The sequence below is a fragment of the Chelmon rostratus genome, chromosome 5, assembly GCF_017976325.1.
Source record: "Chelmon rostratus isolate fCheRos1 chromosome 5, fCheRos1.pri, whole genome shotgun sequence".
NCBI classification, from domain to species: domain Eukaryota; kingdom Metazoa; phylum Chordata; class Actinopteri; order Chaetodontiformes; family Chaetodontidae; genus Chelmon; species Chelmon rostratus.
The window spans coordinates 27,619,208-27,639,178 of record NC_055662.1 but is presented as its reverse complement, the minus strand read 5'-3'; the positions used below and the strand labels follow the sequence as shown (position 1 = coordinate 27,639,178).

Genomic DNA, 19,971 nt, shown 5'->3' with positions numbered 1-19,971 from the left:
TTGACTGTTCAGTTGTGTGATTAAAGTCTAACATTTGCTTAGCTGACACCAGAGCAGCTGGGGGAAAATGGAGACCCGGCGATGGGGCGTGATTGACGGGGATTTTACTGTGTGTCTTTCTGTGGCGTGTCGGAGCGTCAAGCTTCCTCCTTTCAGCTGCGCTGCTGAAAAGCCCTTCCCTCAGGGTGTCTTACTCAGCCTTGACACAGACGCTGCCACTACCTTGTGATCTCACTGCAAAAAGCACATGAAAGATCAGGCTCACACACACATGCACAGACAGACAGACAGGGAGTGTGTAACAGAGATTACCTCAGTCACAATATCTGCTATTGCACTCTATTCTTATCTCTGTGCTGTTATCAACTCCCTCTAGACCATAAGCTCTGTTGACATTTCACCTCATTTCTGCTGTGAAATACTTCCAAGGACTTATTATCGTTATCAAACGCCTTGTTTTAATTCCACTACTCTGCGTTCCACTAAAGAACTATTTCCTGCACCTGCATATTTTCAGCCTGCCCTCTGGGATCGTTTAAAATCGCTGCTCTGTTTATAGTACATCATAATTTTAGGCATGCGTACACCTGTTCTGTTCTAGTTTAATGACAGCCTTGCTTATGAATTAGAGGAGCCTTATCAGCCACTTACGAGTCGACTGTGTTGACAGTCGCTTTGATGATAGCTCCCTGCGTCATCTGACTCAGAGAATGTGCGCTTATCTTTTCGCCATCCACCCACAGAATTACAATAAAGCCACCGTGTCCATGTGGGAAATGCCGAATGCATCAATTTCCCTGCCTGTGAGATGCGAATGCATGTGATCGTGAGTTGCTGCAATGTGCTGACGATGTTCTACCCCCTGCGCAGCTCCCCTTAAGCAACCCATCCCCCACCTGAGACATTTTTGCTCTCTATGTGTGACTACATTACGCCGGCTTCCTCTCCCCCACTGAGTGAGCCTTCTGAGCCGGTCCCTGGGGTGGGTGTCGGCGTGGAAGGCAGGCCTTTTTCCCTGTCCATGGGATGTTATTGATGAGGTGAGGTAATGGATCTCCCCACTGTGCTCACAGGGACACTGAGGATAAATCAGACAGTGGGTAAGACCCAACCAGCCATTCCACCTCTCTCCAGACTCAACTGCCATTTCATTAGCTTTATTTATGGGGGTTCTGCACTCTTCTGAACCCCTCCCCTTTCCATCCTCCCACTGAAAATGCCGCTATTATTCTTCTTCCTCCCTTATATAGTGCTATGGCAACCCATATACGCCCCTGTCCTTCCTTCCTCCCTTTTTTCTAGAAAACATAGTATTCTCTCGACCACACAATTATTCCCCGCCTGCGTCTTTATGTGGACGTGGAGATGTGAGCAGCCAGTGAGCGCTATCGTGCAGTGGACAAAAGGCTGGATGGGTAGCGCTGTGCTCTGAAGTAGTGAAGGACTCAGCACCGGCTGGGCTTTTAACATTAGACGCAGCAGTGCAGGTCCATCCAGCTCAGCACTTCCTGCAGAGCCGTATTTGAGTTGGCTGAGCAGCAGCAATTCACCTCTGGGCTTATGGCTCAGCCACTTAGTGAGAAAATTGCAGCCAAAACCGGCTTTTGTCCTTGAGGGAAGAGACAGGAATGCCTTATGTGTCCTGGCTGGAAAGGACTAACTGAACTCTTATTTCACCACAGGATCAAATTCTTCTGTCAGAGACGGTGGCCATTATTGGTAGGCAGACGTGCTCCGTTCTGCATGAAAAGGGTGAACGAGTCATCTCGTCACGTCCATGATCCCCTTCAGCTCTTTCATCGCTGCGTGCTTCTCAGCTGCCAAGGTTTATCTCACAACTCAGAATAGCGTACGGAAGAAAGCCACAACACCGTGACCTGATTCAATCTGTAAATGGCATCAGTGTAATCAAGTGCCGCCTGTAGATGTTACATAGATTCATTTGATCATACAGCAAATATCTAGGCGGACGATCTATTTAATAAATCCATGTGTGAATGTTGATATACGTGTCTCTGCGTCATCTTTAAAGCGCTGAACCTGGGATTAGACATGAAAGGCAGTGAATCACACTCTCCTTGCATGCTTTTTCCATTAGAAGAGACAGGAACTGGGGTTTTCTTCATTTCATGGTGAACATTGTCATGACAGTCATGCTTGAACATGTCCATACACGGTCCACTCTAGTTTACTCTGCATGAATCCATGCAACCTAACAGATGGTTGGCTGAGCTAAGCTGCAGCGATGCTGTGCCACTGCCAGTTTCATTACAGGGGTTCACTTGGACGTGGGACAAGTGTGAATATGTCTGTCACGCCCACTGCTGCTGGTGACACCAAAGAAATTAAGGCACAATTTGCCACCTACAGCAGTGTGTGTTGCGGTGAATTATATTTTTGGGCAGTTAGAAATTATTAAACAGTCTCTTGCTGGTGGTGTGTACATTGCTGTGGTTATTTGAACAGTCTGAGTGTCAAAAAGATTTCTGCTCAGTGCAGATTTAAACCAATATCAGTGATAGAAGCTGTTAAAATGAATATATGATGTCAAAACGACACAGGACATAATCCTGCCTTGTATTTCCTGTGGCTGAGGCTGGAAAAACTCATATTATGTCTCAACAGTAAAATTTAGTCTACATATGATCTTGATAAAGGCAAGGAGAGGAAAAAATGAGAGAAAAGCGCGTGCTGGCGGTCGGCCAGGTGTGGACAGACTCAGGAAGTTAAGCTGGAATTCCAACAATGCAGGCAGTCGTCGGACTCCTCGGTGAGACGCTGCCTTTTCTGCTTTCAGAGCTGTCTTTTCCGTGGCGAGGAGGGGGCGGCGAGGTGAAGTCCTGTGGCTGCGAATACATTTCGGCCCTGACTTTGCATTGTAAATCTAGACTGATTTGTGAATGATACGAGGAAAATAGTGTCGGGATCAGGCCGATAAAAAACACCAGGCCCCGCTCTCGCTCTCTCCCTCTGCCTCTGATATCTACACAGAGAGATCATTTTCCCAGGCTGTTTGACTCGAGCCCAGTCGTGACAATAATAAATGTCACTGATGGCAGAATGAATTATGCCTCAGCTAAAATTGTACATCATAGCCAAAGGAAGAACCTGGCATGTAATTATACCAGTATTATAAATAGCAAATAGTATCCATCACCTTTGTCTGAAAATCACTTTGTAAATGGAATACACGATTTCAATTAGAGATTTAATGTGTATGTTTCTATGTTTCTGATTTAATTGTGCTTGAATCCAATTAGCGTGAGTCTAACTCAACATGCCATAAACACAGCCCCCCCGAAGACAATAGAAAACTGAGAGTGGCAGAGTGTAATAATATGTTTCTAATCAGCAACAGTTTGGGAAGATGGCACGAGCAAAGGAGTGTTTGAATTTGTAATCAGAGCCGATCAGTCGCAAAAAGGGAGCTCCATTAATCTGGTAGACTTGAGATGGCAGCTCGTCTTTTAAGAGTGCTGTTTTGATGAGGATTTTCCCTCCAGCCTCTGCTCTGTTCTGAAGGATTTTCTGTTGTTCGTCTTTTATTTCACAGCCGTAATGACTGTCTGCAGTGCATCTATCAACTGACAGCCTTTGAAATCGCCAAAGTCTGCTTAGCTGATGCAGTCACTCTCTGTGGTGCCTTTCATGTGGGCTCTGGATCTATTGAAACAATCCTCTTCAGCTTTTTTTACTAGCTTGCAGAAGGCATCTCTTCTTCAGGTGTTTCCCCCTAAAGTGGGCCGCAAGTTCATTTATGCAATCGTGAAAAGAGTCCCTTGTTCAGATATTACGTATTTACTGGTTGTGAGATTTTAGGAGGAGTTCATCTGGCCATTTGGGCTTCGTCTGAAGCTCCATTTAACTCTGCAGGGGCTCTGGCTGCAGATGAAACACAGCTGTTGACATCAAAACTGGCAAGTGAGAAACATTTGTGCTTTATCAGTGAGCTGACAAATTGGGCATCGCGGAGATAGGGGATAGATTATTCCGACATGCGCCTGGGTCCAGAAAGCCCAGCTGAAATAAACAGTTCTCCTTCCTGCTCTGTGATGGCTGGATGAAGAGATGGCGGTTATACTGATGGTTAGAGGGGGTCTCCCAAACCACAGAGCAGAAAGAAAAACACGGGGAAGAAAAACAATCCCATCTGACATCATAGGGAAGGCTGCCGCTGAAATTTAGGTCAAGACATAGTCTGCCAGAGAGTTATATGGCAAAGCCGTGTTGCCAGCACCTTGTCCAAGTGGAATGACATAACACAGAATTCAAATTATACATAAAATGAAGGGAAACTAATTACCTCAGCCTGTCAAAACCTGGATTACATAGCAGCAAGTTTCTTTCTTTAATGATCCCCACTGACTAACTTCAACACTTTTAAACTAAACCTTTTCTGCGACTGGAGGAGCGGCAGTATGGGTGGTGCTTTTAGAAGCCAGTGTAGCTGTGAAACAAACAGAGGGGAGACCATTTAGAGGGCAGCGGCTTCAGCAGTCATCAACTATGTACACAGCATGGTATGTTGTGATCTCCCAAATACTATCCTTCAATGTTAAGTCACTGTATTCACAGCTTGTACTTCTCCACGGGCATCAAGCAGCACAGATGTAGACTTCCTGGAGTGTCAACGCTTGAACTGAGCCCTTTTGGAACCTCAGACTGGAACCGGGTGGGAGGGAGAGGGAATACAGAGGGTTTTGTCCTCATAGCTGTAGTGTGAGAGGGACAGGCTGTTGATGGTATGACGATGTGTGCCAGCAATGTGTTTGAGCTGCGAGGATGCAGTGATTCAGATGTAGATAGATAGATACATAGATACATAGATACATAGATAGATAGATAGATAGATAGCAACGGTTTTATTTGTTACATCTATTTATTTTATTTGGAATATGGCACATTTCTGCATTACCAGACATGTATGTAACATATATGAAGGTGAATGCAACATATAGCCTATATGTTTCTCAGGAAATACAATGTGTGCAAATGTGTGCAGTACAAACCTATTATTATCAGATCATATTCATGGAATACATAGGCTTACAGAAGTATATAAAGGAACGTGAGCATGTTTATTCAGACATGTTTGCAGGATGTGCAGAAATTCATGTCAGACATGCAAATTTTAATGTATCGAAAGTAGCGGAGAGCCTGAGAAAAAGGGGAACCGCTGCCAGGTTCATGTTTTCTGTTTGGTGCTTATGGTCGCTGGCTTTAACACTACATCACTATATTTGTTGTGGGCATGGGAAAAGTGCAGTGCTTGAGTAAAGAGGAGGGGCGAGAGAGCATGCGGACCTATTGAGAGAGAGAGGCGGTTCAGCCCCGCTATGGTCTCAGCAGCAGCGGCTTAGGGAGTAGTGCTAGACCACTGTGTAGTGCAGGAACAGGCACGACATAGCTGAAAACCGCCAGCGGAACAAATGAAAACGAAAACCACTCTTTCATTTGGATTAATTCAGGGGCGAGACACTCAATCGGAGCGAGAAGCTTTTTAAGCGAAATTGGACCGACTGCCGAGGATTGGGACATCAGCTACTGTGGGATAACACCGCCGAATGGTTTCTGTTGCCCCGCCGCTAAGGTTAGTTAGCTTCCATTGCTGGCTGTCCGTTGGTGTGGGGGGGTCCGTCTGTTGTGTTGTTGGACGACGGGGTCCGGCTATTCTTTGGAGGAGAAACATACATAGCAGTATTGACCTTTTTCGAGGCTGTACGTTACGTTATAACTACACGGCTCGTTGAGCCTTTTGTAAATGTAATGTTAGAGAAGAGTTCAACTAGCTGGTTGCTCACATCACCACAGTACTCCTTGTTGGCTGGCTATCGCCAGCTAGTTAATTATTTTATAAATCAGGAACACGTGCTACATGGCTAGGCTAATAGCTAACGGTGCTAGCTACCTAAGCTAGCTGTCAGAACTGCGGAGAAGCTAACACCAATTTTACTGAACTGAATTAATGCTGCGTTGGTTTTATCTGTGTAAACACACGAATCCCCCCCACACCACTACCAGTATCTGCTATCAATAAATAGTGTCAACTTTTCATGATGTGTTAATAACGTTTATTGTGGTATCTGGCTAACTCCGTTAGCCTGCTATCTTGGCTACGCACAGAAGCGTCCGTTTCGCGTTTGTAAACAATGGTTTTCTATGAAGTTGACTCAGTGCGCTCCGGCGGTAGCTAGTCTAACGTTAGCCGGTAACTCATTGCTTTGTTGTCAGATGTGTGATAAGCTAGAATTTGCTGGTTGTTGCTGCCGAACCAGCCTGGTGTCAAGTCCCTGACAGAAGTCAATCGGTACAGTTAGCGTTAACGGCCGGTCATCTTAGATTAAGAAGTTTCTCTTTTAACATTAGTTTGATGAACATTTGTATTTCTGTTTGTAGGCAGGTTTCTGTAAGAGTCTCCGGTTGTAACAAGTGATGGTTAGCCACCTGTAAACAAGCGGTATTGTTAAGGGCTGTCTCTTTTGCAAACTAAGCGTAATGTTGTCAAACTTCTAAGAGCGGGGACATCTTTGCAGACACATAGCTGACATCTTCATAGAATAGCCAAACCTTTTCTTTTCTGAAAATGCCAAGAGACAGAAGTTTACACCAGATGAGGCGATCATAAATATAAACAAAGTAATCTTGTGCTGGTGTGAAAAGAAGCGGATTGTCTGTTGTTGTCAGCTGCTCAGTCTCCACAACCACAATCATGATAAGCAATCAGATGTTCTGCTGTGTAGCTGCTCAGATGGGAGTAAAGGGGGCTGAATTTAAATTGTGACACAGTCAGATGTGGTTTTAAGTTTATTGAATATATGTTCATATTGTACATAATGCATAATGGCAGTACGTCTTCACTGTCTTTATGTTGTGCTGCATGCATTGAATCTGCTAATGAGAGACGACACTATCTTAGAATAGTCTGTAAAGGCACAGCACTGAGGGGTTTTGTCTCTGTATAACCTTGACTTATAAAATCTCTGTAAAATTAGAATCATACACACATAGATTTGTGAATAATATTTAACGTGTAGGTGGTGCCCCTTTTATTGTGGTGCCAAAATGATTTTTTTGAGTTGAAAGGTGTTGTCAATATATGTTTAGTAGCGACACATGTAGTGAATACCAACTGTGGGGTTAAGCTCATTTTCCTCCTCATCTTGACCAAGCACCTATTGATCTTGAATCAGTCAAATAAAGCATGATATACTCATGCACTTCCTTGGAACTGCTGTAAGATTTGTTGTTGTATTTGCTCATTTATGCTGGGTGGTGGCAACACGTCTCCAAACCTGGGAAGGTTAAACCGAACCTGTCTGAGAGACCATTATAGATACCATCAGTGGTGTGTGATTTTCTTGTGACTTAAGTGAAGTGTCCTTTTCGATTATGTAACCCAGTGTTTCCCCCAGGAAATGGTTTAGCCGAGGCGGTAAGCCATGATCTTAACGCGTTGCATCTGGTGATCCACTTAGTTGTTGGTGGCCTATAAACAAGAGCCACACCCAATAGATATATAGCATTCGCTGTTTGAAATGGCACCTGTGCTTAAGGTTAATGTTTCATTTCATCAAATGTATGCCATTAGCAGAGGTGGTCCTTGTTGCATGCGATGCAACCACCTCGGTCTGCTATAAAACACTATAAAATAAAATACAACCATAACGTGTTCTGTCGCTGCTGCACAATCAAAGCAAACATTTTTTTGGAACCTAAACCTGCAATAACTTATTTTTTAGCCACTTAACACAACTGTGATATACCACCTTTTAAGTTGACATGTTGAACTTATTAATTGCTAATGTATCCATTCAACTATTATTCCAATCCAGTGTTCACTCTTTGTAACTCTTGGCTCTTATCTAGCTCTTTAGCTGCTAAATGATCCAGGATATTCACCAGCTAGTCACTCGCTATGTCTGCTGGTTGGTCTTGAGCAGGTAGTGCACAGTGGGTTTTACTGCTTTTTTGCTGACAATGGCTGCCTGCTGCTGTCGATAACGTATCTATGAGGCCGGTGAAACTCAAAGTAGTGGCGTTGTGGGCCGGACAGCTAAACAATGAGCTGAAACTTGCTTCATAGCTCCGTAAAGCAGAGGTGAGCTGCACATACAGGTGAATACAGGTTCTCTGTTACTTCATCACTACAAGCGTCCCCTTTCACATTGATTTAACATCGTCATCTCATACTTTGCTATTGTAAACATATTGATTATAGTCTCTTTAATGTTCATTACATTTATTATGTTTATAGTCTTCATCAAGCAAGCATTACTTGCCTGATGAAGACAATGAGAAAAACTATGAAAGTCTGGGGCTCCACTGAACCGGCAGTGTTAGCAGTTCACAAAATATTTACCAAATATTTACCATTTTCATAGGACTTTGCTACCGTTGCTGTGATGGAAAACAAGTATGGCACATCAGAAATAACATCACCAAGAGTTACTTTGAGGGATGGTACCAGCATCATTATGATAAATGTTTTGACGCCTTGCGCTCTCTGCCTTTACTCTGACATTTCCTACAAGTGTTTTTTTTTTTAGTTTACTTTTTTCTCTCCATTTGAATAATGCTGTTTCTTCTTGGCTGTGTACATACCTTGTGTTTATCTAAGTTGTAAAGTGCGCAGACTTGTTGGGTTGGTTTGATTCTCCAGTGCATCATATTAACTGCTTTGGCACAGACTACATACTAGAACCTCCGCTAGATAAGTGACAAGATATGAACGAAATAATACGGAAATATGGGACCAAATGATAAGAAAGACAGACTAAGATTCTCACCAAACAATTGGCTCCAAGTATGGCTACTTTATACTTGCAGTTTAGTTGGTATTTCATTGCGAAGATTTCAGTTATTATATTCATTCATAGTGCCTGGAGGCATTTGGTGTGTCTGACGAGAAAATCTTAAATCAATGTCTGCTAATAATCCTTGAATGGTGTGACAGTGCTGACTTGAGTTCTGTACAGTCGTAGTACAGTGTCAGCTCAGCAGTTTGGATTGTAAAGAGTTAAATGAGAGTGAGGAGATATCTCTCCCTTTTCCAAAAGGGTAATGGGGGCAAAGATAATCCCGTGCTCAGTGTGGTGCCTCAGGGAGGCCGTTTCACTGCTAGTTCAATTTCTGCTCGTATTATGAAACACAACACAGTTATGAAACCTGGAAAGGGGAGAGTTCTTACGCTTTTTATCGTCTGAAAAATGAATCCTCACGGTGGATTCTTGTGGGAAGACAAAGCATGTTGCATCATCGTATATCACAAAAGATTTTCCTTTCAAATTCAAAAGGTTTCTCTCTCAACAGCATACATGTCATAAACTGTCACTTTTCAGTAGGGTGGAAACAACCTGTCATTTTAATCATTCTCATTATTTAAGAGTATTTTTTTAAGAGCAAAGGTTAATATGAGAGAAGTTTTGTAGCTTGTCCCCTTTTATAAATATCAAACAAATGATCATTTAAATTAGTTATTTTTTAGGATTATCAGCAAGTATGAAAGGACCATCGTAAAAATGAACAGAAGAATGTGGCTCAAGCTGCTTTGCTCATTTTCATTGCTAAATGCTGCTGCTGTAGATGCTGGAATATACTACGCCACTGATTAATGGCACAACGCTGACAGGCACTAGCTCTCTCATGAAAACAACAGGAAATTGTTCTGTGCAATTATGTAAAACATTGGGGGTTTTTTTTGCAGTCGTTGTTGTTTCATCAGGTAAATGTCACCTGTTCATGTGTGTTCCTGATGGCAGCGGCTAGCCCGTGCACATAACTACTGTAGCTGGGAAGCTGACCTTTCATCTGTAAATTTTCTTTTTTTCCCCATCTTTAATTGTGTTTATCAGGTAATGTTAGTGCTTCACATCATGCCATATATCCCCATAAACCAAATGGTTACTTTTGGGTGTTAGAAATGGTTAAGCTTGTATAACGTTATACAATATTAATCAGATGAGCTTGTTGGGAAGAGAAGTTCTAGTGAAAGAAGGCCTGAATTATTATTATTATTATTAGTCTTTTCAATTGAGGGTTGATTTTTACTCGAGCCTGGTCAGGAAATGCTCAGCTGGCTCCATCCCTTCACATCAATTCAACATGCTGAACTGGATGAATGGCGATGGTGATCTGGCCCAAAAATGGTATCACGACCTGTTAAATCACAATCACGATCCACAATCTCAAGTGTTATCTTTTTTTCTCAGATTTGTTTGCTCTGTAGACTATAGCCAGACTTCAAATAGCCTTTGAATTTCTATTGCGTTTCAAAATGGTGCTTAAAACCTTCATTCAGTTTGAAGTTGCAAACAGAAGCCACAAACACAATCACAACTTTTCAGGTACTCTGAAATAGAAAAAGAAGTAAAATGTTGTGTTTTGGCAGAAGCTCCTCATCCCCACACCGCAAGCTCTAACTCACATTGCATTGTTTGCAATATGCCACTCAAAGCAGAGCCACGTGAAGTAATTCTTCCAGTCGGCGGAGCCTTCACCCTCACTATTAGTTTGTTCACACAGTGCGGATCCACCAGCCAGTGACTATGTAGAATTATCAGAGCGCCCTCCCCTAATGAGCGCTGACTGGAGCCAGCAACACCTGGCCACACACAGCCCGACTCGACCCGACGGCCTGGTGTGTCATTACTTTGCATCTGATGGAGCCTTTGTTCAAATCTCAACCTGGATTTTGGGTGTTGATTAGTAGGTTCAATTTGACATTAAATCATAAATCAGCATCTCCCGTAGCCTTTTAATTTCCACAGACAGTAATAATCCACATCTGACAGCTCAGAGGTGTGCTGCTTTTATTTAAGCAAATCCAGTCAGGATTCTGTTCAGATGGAACTGCGTCACCAACGAGCATTTCACGCTGCACATTGAGCTTAAATTTATATTTACTGTAATTAAAGTAGATGCAACGATGATTACAGGGAAATGACACAACTTTGGTATGTTGCGGTGTACTTTATAAACCCTTAAGCTAACATGCAGAAACCAAAGAGGGAAATACGAGGCAGTCACCGTGAAACTGCCTCCCAGGCGCATTCCCTCCTCCCACCAAGTTTCCCTCTAACTGAATGAGTAACAGCAGCTGTCTAGCATTTCTTGCTCACTAGTGGACTGCACCTGGTAGGTTTCGTGTGTGGAGAATGTTACTCTTGCCTCAGTGTAGAATATTATGATCGGGTGCAGCTGGTCTGTTGGACTGCCTTGAATTGCTCACAATCAAAGTGCCATTGAGCCGGACACAGTGCCACCTCAGTTACGGTGGCTGAACTGGGTCTGGAGTTGAGCAGTTGTAATGTTTTCTGGGATTGCCAAGTGGAAAAACCGCGGCTCTGACATGTTGTTTGAGGAAAGTGCTTTTCTCATATTGGCCCTCGCAGATCCTGCAAGTAGCCATTAGCCTCATTACTTTGTCCTCATTTTGAATGGCCTCACACATTCATATTTTGGTTGCTGTTGTGAGGATGCAGTCATCAAAGGGGGAGGGGGTTGGGTATGTTGAGGCTGCTGGCCGAGGGGTTAATAGGGTCTGAAGGTCAGACTGATCGCGTCTGTCACTCTGTGGAGCTCAAAGGGGCCACAGGATTTATCTGTCCGTTCAGGAATTTGTGATGCTGCTAAATCAAATTCAGCCAATCACATTTCTCCTTTTTTCCCCACACTTTTCTAATTCAAATAAAATCAGTCTTCACCAGAAGAAACCAGCATGAATATAACTGTGTAATGTTTTTTTTCTTCCTTGAAATCAGTTTTGTACACATGCACTCCGGAGGTGCATAACACGAGCAAACTGCCAATCATCTCTGGTAATTACAGAACACATAGGCTGGTTTAATGTGTTTAACATGCTAACTGTGAATGTCATAACTCTGTATGTTGAAAATTACTTTATATATCTTTACACAAGCATAACTTGGACTGAAAGGCAGTAGATTTTGTGAATGAGATGTTATTGAAACAGCAGAGAACATATGGGCGTTCTTCCATCAGCATCCTAAACTCTAATTTAATTTTAGTGGAGTAAAAGTTGGAGTAAAGAAATTAAACCGACATTCTCCATTATTTTCTCTGAGAGATCGTTGCATATTATGACCATCTAAAGAACACCAGCTGCTCTAAAACTTTTAAAGATTATTTATTCTCTGACAGGGAGCTTGTGATATATATATTTAGAGTAGGAGTACTCTATTGGCCTTCTGCGTGGATGAGCTGCCAGCCCTGTTACCAAGCTGCAGTTAATTTAATTGATACCTGATGCTGTGCCAAGTGACGTGGCAATAACTGTGAACCTGCTGCCTATACCCTTCCAGTTTTTCTTTTTTTCTATTTCCTTTAAGCTGCTGATTACGTTGCCTTTCTGTCTAAACAGTAATCTAAATAAAAACTGATCCCTGCTGTCATTTGGTGTGGTAATGATAGATGTTTCTGGCGTTGTGTTAGAGCTTGTTCTTAAAGCCTGGAGTCAGACAAGAATTGCCTCTTTCATCATTTACTCTTTAAATTGATGAGTTTCAGTGGAATTTGACCAAACAGCTGTCAGTTACTTAATCAAAGGTATTGCATAACATGTCCAAACACTGTTAGTTAACCTCAGTCCCCCCGTTGTCCTTTTCACACATGTGAGAACGAGTTGGTGGAGTCTGTGGAGGTCACTTTTAAAGACACCTTTAAAGACACAAGAACACGATCAATCTTTGTATTTGAAGCTGCTTAATTTACTATTGTTTGCTTTTCATTGATAAAACCAATAATATAATTGACTTATGTAATCAGACCTCAGTAGACAAATGGACAACCAAAAAGAGTATTATTTAAATGTCTCATATAATATCTCTTTGAGTGCATGTTGTTGTTTTGTGTGTCATTAAAAATTAATTAAAGGTCAGAGTAATTTATTATTCATAATGCTTTCTATTTAGATTTCCATTTCTATGAAATGGAGTTGCTATGAAAACCAGTCACCCATATTTAAACGTACTAAAGGAGAGACAGACGACGGATTAGCAGAGATTAGAAATGGCTCTGTGGTAAGTTATTCACTTGACTCTGTTATGCAACACAGATGACGGGACATTACTCTTGTTTGTGTGTAGGCTTCAGCTGAGGGTTGCATTATATTTATCTCTGATTAGCCTAACGTTTATACTAGGAAAGTGTGTTCCAGCATAGTTTGTTTTTCACATTCTGGAAAGCATATCAGTGAAAGCTGCCAAGGGCACACACCTCCAGGTTGGTGATCTTACAGCGGTAACACGAGTGACACATATCGGTGAAAGGTACGAAGGCCTAAGTGGAGTGTAATTACAGGTTATCATGTGTTTGTGAGGGAGGATTGAACTCTTGTCTTGACATGTGCGCTGAATCCATGACAGTGCAGTTTGGAACAAATTAGTCCTCCGAGTGCATCGAAACATCAAACTGCTGGTGTGACGTCTAGTCTGTGTTTGCAATGTTTGGGTATTTTCACCACGAAGTCTTTCTATGTGCATAATTCAAAACCCTGTGTATCAAATTTAGGTGGGATGTTTTGTTTGGTATGTTGTCTGTGTAAATAACACCAGCATGTATGGGCATTAGTGTTTGGCAGCACACACACGCACACACACTCGAACCCTCTCATGTATAAATGGAAGCTCTGTGAGGCTGCTGTCATGAGGGGCAAACAGAGGCACTCGGGTTGCACGCGGCCATACAGAAGAACATTTCAAAGCTCTTGAATAATTAAGTAGCAGTGAGGAAGTAGGTCAGCCCAGCAGACAAGTGCACTCCTCAGTTTTATTTCCTGCTCCTCAGCATGGAGAGCTGAATGTCAGGTGGGCTTTAAGAACAGAGCCAACAGAGAATAAAGAGGGATTTGTAAGTTGAGACCTCATACATCAGAGTGTTGCTGTCACATTGTGTCCTGCTGAGCTGAGTGTTTGGTGGATGGTTATTATTAACAGATAATCATCCACAGCAGTTATTCAGCCTTGATCAGTGTTTGATTTTTTTGTCAATCATGTGCATTAATTGCATGAAGTCTTGGGAGTAGTCGATGTAATGTAATGTAATCTCAAACCACTTATTCAAGTGAAGGTTTGATTCAGGTTGTCAGTCAGGAATGAGCTGTTAACGTGCTGTCATGTGATTTTTTTTTTGTTTCAGTGTCAGCATGATGCATGAAATTTGGCACAACGCCTTGGTGATAGGGCTTTGCCATATGACGACATATATCGTATGGCAATAGAAAAACATCTGTTGTTTCATATTAGGATCAATCGTTTATGTAGTTGTGTCACAATAACAAATCACACTTTTTACTCTGGATGTTCCCTAATGACTAATCTCCCTGACGTTTAAACCAACGTGTAAACTTAGTCTAAAAGCAAGGAAGCACTGAAAATCTGTCAAAATTAAGCACGATTTAATCTGTATTTAACATTGCCCAGAGAATATTGCAGCTCTTGTAAGAGCAATTTGAAACAGTTCAATACCAAAATTGTATTTTAAATGGCAGTGAAATGTGTGCTACTTTGTCTCTGGGTTTCTGACAAATGGCAGGAATTAAATCAAATATGACCTGTGTTTATGAACTCTGTTTTACTGTTTTTGTGTCTACATGAATTGGGACAAAATTTTATCAAAGTAAAACACACTTCATTTAAATTCAACAAACAAAAATTCACCAAAACCTTCTTGGTTTGTTGGTGCACTGTTCTCAAAATAATCCCTTAATTCACCAGAGATGTCAAATATCAGGAGAGGAGCGAGCAGAAAAACGGCCCGTCGAGCGAGAATATTTTTACATGTAACCCAGAAATTATTTCCCCCAGGCATTATGACCAGAGAAATTTAAATCTGATGTGTTATATAAATGTTATGTTATATTAAAGTTTTGATTGCATTGTGAACATTGCACATTATCCTGTCATTTAAATGTGTACATTAATAAAATAACAATAATACCTTAACTGACTAGTAGTTGTGGTGCCGACTAGCAAGGGTACCAATATGTAATTGACTACTTGACTAATCTCTTAATCGTTAAGGCGACATTATACATCGCTTTTTGTTCTGCTGTTCAGCAAAGATGCTGGCAGGAAGTTCAGGAGTACAGAAACGGGTTATCTCTGAGCAGGAGAAGGACAAAACAAGCTCGTCCCTAAAAGTGGAGCTACTTCTGTCACATGGACGTGGTTTGGGTATGAGAAGCCTGACACGGACCAGAAACCGTACTTATAAAATATGCCACAGCAGGCTTAAACACCACTAACCACAACAACTTTTATGAGAGACTCTTTTCATGTGTATATTTATAGTGTTTTTTTTTTTTTTTTAAAGAAAAACAAAACCCAAGACGTAGTTCAGATGACAATGGGGCTTGGCAATTACAGTGTTCTAAGCAAGGTGCAAATGTGGGGTCCATAATTAGAATGAAGTGTTGGAAAAGTGAAGATATGAAGCTCATATCTTCATGCCTTTGAAGAGTGAAGCAGACGAGTCAAGTATTCCAGAGTAGAGCACTCCATGATTATCTTATGCCAGTTTGCTTTAGTGGGAGGTTTGTCATTATCCATGACATAAAGATAGTCTTCATTGCAGCATATGTAAGGATATCATGCAGTCTGCCAGAACCCAGATGACCCAGCAGCAAACAGAGAGGGTTCATATGCAAAGCCACTTCAAACACGTTTCCGCTATCTTCCAAATTATCCATCCAGTATGCTTTAATTTTAGGACACGACCAGACGCAATGAGCGTAGGTCCCTGCTAAGGTTCTACATTTTAGGCACAAAGGTGAACGCTGGGGGTTCATTTTATATCTTGTGTTGGGAGAGATTTGCAAATGATGCAGGATAGCAAGCAGCCCAGCATGGACACACACTGATGTTTTCCTTTCTATGGTTCCATATCACATCCCATTCATCCCCGTCAGTGTTTACACCAGGTTCACTTTGCCATGTCTGTGCAACATCCTGCACATTCAACACATCTGTCCACCATAAAATGTAGAAATGACTCATGGATTCTTTAGTGGGATGCAGGAAAAGTAACTGCTCTACAGCTGATGTTGTAGCTTTGATATTAAGAGTAGGTTCACTCATTACGAAATCTCGAGTCTGGAGGTATCTAAAAATTTATGTCTTTGGAGATGAGGTGTTTTTCTTGAAGTTGTTCCAATGACAAAAGGGATGCATCCTTAAATACATCACACATTGTCTTTATCCCTTGGGATGTCCATACCTGGCAGGAAACCAGGGTTACCTCCCTTCAAGTTTTCATGTAATAAACCACGCATTTAAAGTATTGGAAATTATGGGCTTGTTGTTACAGAGGCTCCTAGCCGGTTTTAAATTCAGGGCCCTGCAGGGAGCCAGAGGTCTGACATTTCCAGGTCCAGCCAAACAAGTAGGATCCTCCTTAACCCACTCTGCAAATCCGCTGCAAATACACAGCGCATACGTTGATCTTTGTGATGCATTCAAGTCCAAGTTGTAACAGAAGTGTGAGGTGAGGCAAAGCATTCACCTCTGTCAGTGTGGTGTTCAGGACCTTAGGAAGGGCTCATGTAGAGTAGATATCAGAGGTAACTGTCATTAGTTTTCATGACACACACACACACACACACACACACACACACACACACACACACACACACACACACACACACACACAGATAATTGTGTATATGTTGGCATTACATAGAACATCTCTAGCCTTACCAACCATTTGAAGCGCTTTACAACACGAGTCAGCATTCACCCATTCACACACATTCATAAACTGGTGGCAGATGCTACAAATGCGTGGTGCCACCTGCTCATCAGGAGCAATAACCGTTCACACACACACACGCACACACGTGACAATAGACGATTTAAATCAGCAATAACGAAACACTGATGTATTTGAAAGAGCGAATAGGAAGATTCTTTAGGCTATGTCGGTTACAACTTTTCATCAAATATTTACTCAGCCATCTAAACAAAAGTCTGGAGTCAAGAACAAGCATGGTGTGAAGTGCAGCGTTTGCACTGTGTGAAGGCCACAGTTGTACGCCGCTAGCAGGGAGGGGGAGGGGAGAGCCTTATGTAATTTCACACAGTGTCGCTGAGGCTGTCGGCAGCAGGGGAACAGGCAGGAAATCCAATAGCTGCTCTGCTGTCCAGCATGGATACAGCTGGATGATCACATCTGGAAGTACAGGCCAGCCAATCACAGGACCCGTTTGTCTCTCTGCTCCTCTTCCTCTTCCCCGCCAGACACTCACTTTTACAGTCTGTGTGTTGAGACCAGTGATGGATATAATAAGCAATTCACAGTTAATACTTCCTTTCACAGTTGTTGCAGTAGGGGGAAACGCACAAGTTTAGACCTCATTATCACCAGTTTTTGTCCAATATATTACTATACTCAATACACTATGATTATAGTAATATATATGTCATATATATTCATGGCCACTCGGTTGTGCTAGCCCAAGCTAGTGGCTAGATACAGACCAAAAGTCTACATTTTTCTGTCTGTCTTGAGCGAACATTGTTCTGCAGTTATTGACTGTTGTATACATCAGTTATATGAAGTTATGTTTGAAAATGATGAATTCATTTGCTGTCTTGGACTGATAGCAATTCCAGTTTTCCAGTGTCATGTCTGATGACGTTAATGCTAAAGATAATCCACATTAAGGTTGTAACTGCCGTCTTTTGACGTTGTTTACATCTCAGTTCTACTTCCATTTTCAGTTTAACAATCACTTCTATTGTTTTTCACTCTTGTGGCTGCAGGTGCTTCCTTGGTGTTAATCATACTGTCGCTAACGTGATGGGAAGTGTGCCGCTCACTCGGATTCAAAATGAAAGGTGTGACGGGCTGTGGTTTGGGAGATGATTGTACCTCTTTCCGTCAGACAAATTACAGCCATGGCAAAGTTGACTGGGTGTTCACACCTTTCTCACAGTCTCTTCAGTTGCTGACTGTGTGTTGTGACTGCTGATTTCCTGTCTGAAAGTTGAGCAGATGTAAGGCAAGATCAGCTGGGGGTGTCAGGATGTTCTTTCACTGTTTGCTTGGTACTAATAGCAACGTGCTTGCCACCTGCCTGCCAGGAGCTGCGCTATATATCAAGCTGGCATACAGGCAATAATTATATCACCTGCTGCCTTTTATAGCCTCCCCCTGTCACCTAACATTTGATTTTACCTCCCTGTTAGTAACTCTTTTGCCTGCTTGCCTGTCTACCCAGTAATGGTTGGTGGTCCTTATTAGTTTGGATTCAGATATTTTTGAGATTTCTCTGAGAATATTAAATCTGAGATGAAGAGCTTTACCAAGACCTTTGCGACAGCACTCTAAAGCAGCGTAGCAACGGCGCTGGTTACTGACAGATTTCTCAACTTCTAAATGTACCCATAAGCACCACTGGGGACATTATCCACAAGTGGAAGAAACATCACTCCATCATCAACTGAGCACGCACAGGAGCTCCTCACAAGATTTCCAGCCAGCCAGTCAGACAGTTAGTCTGGAGAGTAGCCCAAGAGCCAAGGACCAATCAAAAAGAGCCCCAGGAAGCAGCAGGTACAGTCATCAGAGAAAACAATAAGCACTCCACCGCTGCTGTCTCCATGTATAATCACCCCATAAGACTCCATTACTGAAGAGAAGGCATGTTGAAGCTTGTTTAAAGTTTGCTGCACAACGTTTAGAGAGGCCTGTAGGTTATTCAGAGAATGTAGTGTGGTCAGAGGAGACAAAAATCAAACTTTCTGGCAACAATAAGATGAAGAACATGTTTGGAGGAGAACTGGCTCGGCAAAGGAAATAAGAATAAGGAATAAGAAAATAAAGGTGCTGGAATGGTCCAGACTTAAAGTTTTGTGAAAGAACCGAAGACCAAGCTTCACTATCGGGCCCCCCAGAATCCTCAAGATTTAAAGACTGACTGTGTGGAAGAAGGAGCCAAAATCCCTCCTGAATACAGTGAAAAGTGTGGTTGTTTTTTACAGGAAGCGTCTTGAAGCTGATACAAAGATTCTCCATCAAGTGTTAAATGAGTTTCAGTTAGCGTGATCAGTACTTTTCTCTTGTGTCGTACACAACATGTTATATGGATTACAGTGTTGAGACTTCTTCATCTGGATGGTTTTATTGCATTAATAGTCATGTCAGCTCCCATTTTCATGTGAATAGCTGTATTGGAAGTATGTTTAATGAGAGTAGCCTCTGCACTCCATTGATCTCGTGCTGTCTTCCCCTTTATAGTATGACAGTGTCTACCAGGAAAAGGACATTCTGCCATGTCAGCATTGTCTGGATATTACTGCTTGGCAGTGTAAAGGGCGTTGTACTGGGGTTTGGCAGATCTATGAGTGTTTTTCTTGCTGTTCCAACTGATAATTTAAAGGTGTTTGCAATCACCTCTCATTTTTTTAACCGCTCGTTGTACTGTGACTTCCTCCCCTTTGCTTTGCCGTGCTGCATTTTAATGTATCGTACTCTCGCCGTGCTGGTGTCCACCCACAAGAGAGATAGACCGTTTAAGGTATGAGAGTTTAAAGAGTGAGGTTTTATTACACAGAAGTATTATTGAGGCTCTTAAGAAAAAGGCAAATCAGTAACAGGCTTTGAATGGTGCACTGGGTAATCGCAGTGATAAAGAACTCCATAGATGGTTTCGATAAAATAAAAAATGGGTGAGGTCAGATGGAAAAGGTTGAAGTGTTTGTGCTGTGAGGAACTGTGCTTACTGTACAGATTGACCTTGTTTCTGTATCCTGACCTTAAAAAACCTCCCGGGGCCCCAATACTGAAGCTTCAGTGGATTAATTGCAAAAGCTTTGTTTCCATGTTAAATTTGGGTGGATGGAGAAAGAGGCGAAGGGTGGGATTAGAGCAGCCAACAACTGCAGATGGGTGAAGCCAATGCAGAAGTTCGAAGATTTAGTTGGGCAAAGTCGGTTCGTTGTTTTGTTCTTATGC

At 42.2% G+C, this 19,971-nt stretch overlaps 1 protein-coding gene across 9 annotated transcripts in view; it reads left to right on the top strand.

Moving 5' to 3' along the window:
* The first annotated feature begins 5,395 nt into the window (after positions 1-5,395).
* Positions 5,396-19,971, top strand: part of ncor2 (nuclear receptor corepressor 2) — an 83,933-nt gene continuing 69,357 nt past the window's right edge. For all 9 annotated transcript variants that reach the window (XM_041936329.1, XM_041936333.1, XM_041936328.1 and 6 more), the window contains exon 1: positions 5,396-5,590. The gene's annotated coding sequence lies outside the window, so the exon portion shown is untranslated. The remainder of the gene's footprint in view (positions 5,591-19,971) is intronic.